Source organism: Cottoperca gobio, chromosome 2 (assembly GCF_900634415.1).
Source record: "Cottoperca gobio chromosome 2, fCotGob3.1, whole genome shotgun sequence".
In the NCBI taxonomy this organism is placed as follows: Eukaryota; Metazoa; Chordata; class Actinopteri; order Perciformes; family Bovichtidae; genus Cottoperca; species Cottoperca gobio.
In genome coordinates, this window is record NC_041356.1 from 12,034,838 (window position 1) to 12,038,244 (window position 3,407).

Genomic DNA, 3,407 nt, shown 5'->3' on the forward strand with positions numbered 1-3,407 from the left:
AATAATAAATATAATAATGATGAATAATGAATAATGATAAATAATGAAACATTAAATTAAAATGATTAATTTGACCATATGTACTTATATTTATGTTAGTGGATTTATATTGGTTCTGGTGTGTGAATGTTTAATGCTTATTATTTTTTAAATAATATATTAGATTTGTGTTGAAAATGAATGTGAAGAAAATCTCTTATAATATTTTATTATTTATATTTATATATATTTATAATATATCTTTACGTGATGCTGCGTGGTAGCTATAGATTATAGATGAAGATATACATATTATATATGTATACATATTATTTTGTTAACATTTACTTTAGTGAGGTGGGCCCGAGGCAACTGCAGTGGGTGATGAGGTGTTTTTAATTACCCATATTGGAGTGAAACAGATTTCTCTCTTCCTGACATTGCATCAGTGACACCTCACTGTTTGGCAAATGTCTCATAATCAAAGTTGACAGTGTGAGGAAAGCAAACGCTGAAGGTTTAGAGGTGGAGCTGTTCTCCGACCTGCAGTACGGAGGTGTAGCCGTCCCTCCGAGAGGCCCAGCTGCCTGTGTTTTGACTCAAAGTGAAGCCGGAGCCTTCTGACGAACAGCATCTCTGCAAAACATCCGGCATCCGCACTGGAAACCTCTTCACTGGATGTTTTAGAGCTTTTAAAGGGACCCGAGAAGCTGCCCTGAGGAACTCCGCCACAATTTGCAGCTTATTGGATCCGAGGAATCCCCTAAAATGTTCCATCTATCAGTTTATGCATTGCATGTGGCTGTTGTATTATATAAAGTGCTTCAACATGATGATATTTGTCTTTTCAAAACATATATATATATATATATATATATATATATATATATATATATATATATATATAACCCTGTACATGCTAATACAGTACGCAAATATCCATCGATCATTTGGTTCAGTTTTTGTAAAGTTAAACCAGAATCACATTTTATTGAATAATTAAAGAGACACTGCAGGCGAAACATCTTTCTTTTAATTAACTGCTCAATTTCTGAGAGTTCGAGTGTAAAGAAAACATCCAGAATCCACATTATGAGTTTATTTGACTGACTTTGTGTCTGTAGATTTCTCCTAAATTCACTAAAAGTTTGCATTAGTCATCGTTTAAATGTAAGTTTGTGTTACATGTATATACATATTAGTGAAGATCCCACAGTTTCCAAAGATACGTCAAAGAAAATGGAAGAAATGTGTTTTGCAAAGATTTAATTTAAAGGAAAATAAGGTTTAAAGTTTCCCAACGTGCAGCACAAAGATCAGAGCAGCTGGAGAAACGCTGTCATCGTGTGCGCCGCGTCACATCTTCATGTAGCTGCACATAAAGTGACTCCTAAAGCCTCACGTGTGGGAAAAAAAAACCCTGTCTCACCTCAGTCATGACCTTCAGCTAAGCTTAAGACGAGGTGCCCTCGAGGTCAAGCGGATTGACCTTTGACCCCATTGACCCCGCCCTCTGAGTTTACAGACGCTGGAGGATTGTTTTCCCCCGAAACAAGCGTTTTAGAAATGTTTTCCACAAGAGCTGGAAACAATTCGTAATTTTGTCCACGTCATAAACAAGTAAATATGTTTTTACATGTTCGGGAGATGCAGACGTGTTAAAAGTGACTCATGGCTTTTAAGGGTGCAGACACAATATGGTTGCAAGATGTTTGGGGCCACTGTAACGGCTGACATGCCTCTTGTATGTTCTTCCCTTGTTTTTCTCACAGTAAAGGAGGATGTGTGACATCTGGAAGTGCTCAGGAGGCAGGACTGAAACTCCCCCCCTTGTCGTTTCTCAGGACACAAACATCAAAGCAGGCGGCAGATAATGATTTCTCTCGCGCCACCACTGCGGTCTGTAACCAGGGAGCTTCTCAGGAGGGTGTGGATGATGAGGAACTTCTGGACACAAGCAGGACAGGTGTGAGAGGTTAGGGTTACAGGACAAATTGAGGTTGTAGAGCAGCAGGGAGGATGACAGGGGAGCGTACGCAAGGAGTCCCCCATTATGTCTTCTGTGAGGTGTTAATACACGTCTGCACAAGTGAGTTGTTGGTTTGAATCCCAACAACCAAAGTCTGACCCCTGCCCGGTGCAGCGTGTTGTTCAAACGTCTACTAGTCTGAACAGTGCAGCCGGAGACTTTCTCACATTACTCAAGAGAGGTGTGAATGAAAAGGCAGAACACCTGCTGCTCCTCGCAGCTCTTTATTTAGTGGAAAGGTATGTCTGTGTAGTCCCTGTAGCCTCCAGCACCTGATGTTTACTCCTCACTTACTCCCCCCTGCAGGGAACTCATCTCAGTCACATGGACAGATGATGGACGCCTTCGTCTTGAGACGTGTTTTCATGTTCCAGAAATACAAAATGCATAATTTCTTGTTAATTTCTTTCAATTTATTCCCCGGATTTGAGTATAAATTAAGTACAAATGACCATATTTATTGTTTTGTTATTTGGTTGCACTGTTTTCACTTCGTATTCTATACCACGTGTGGATATTGTTGCATTCCTCTGTATATTATGTTTAAAAAAAGGCATTAAAAAGTAAAAAATAAAGTCATTTTGTGAATCTTTATCAAATGGCATTATAATTAGGATAATAAAATACTTAAATTAATTAAAAACAGGATTATAGAAACTTAGTTTTATAATAAAAATATGTAATTTCTTCCTGAACTTTGTAGTATATTGAATAAAGTCTTTCATACCATGTCCTGCACTGTTAATAATGAATTGCATGTGAATTAATTTATCCTCATGTTTCTCTAACTGAAAGCCTGCTGGACTTCCTCCGCAGCTGCTGACATGCTGCGAGTACACACACAACACACACACACGCACACACGCACGCAACACACTGAGTGCAAACAGCTGCACAACACTGCGAGTATTTATATATGTTTATCCACTTGGTGATCAACGTGATTTGCAGGTGAGTTTGTTGTAGAGATGTCAACATGCAGCAGCAGCAGCACGTGTCTCTGACGTTCTAACTTTCACGCGCGCACCTCGTGGCTCGTGGTTGCCATCTCAGTTCTAAAAGCCTTGGAGACGCTGCTGGGAGGCTTTCAGATGTGACGGCTGGGATGCATCGTTTGTAGATGTACATGCACGTGACGGGGATCACAGAGGACCCACCTATAGCAGCAGACTCCTCGGTAGTTTGGTGCCTCCTCCCTCCCTCTCCTGTGGTCATCTTGCGCACTCCGCACAGGAACGCCAAAGTCTCCAGCGAGCGGGGCGCATGTCGAAGCCTCGTTTCTCTAATTATCTCACGATAAGTTCAGTTTGCGCCACTTTCGCACCGTTTCTCCAAACTTCCAATGGGACCCGACGACTGAAGCCAGCCTGCCACATCTCTTGAACCCGGAGCCGCAGAC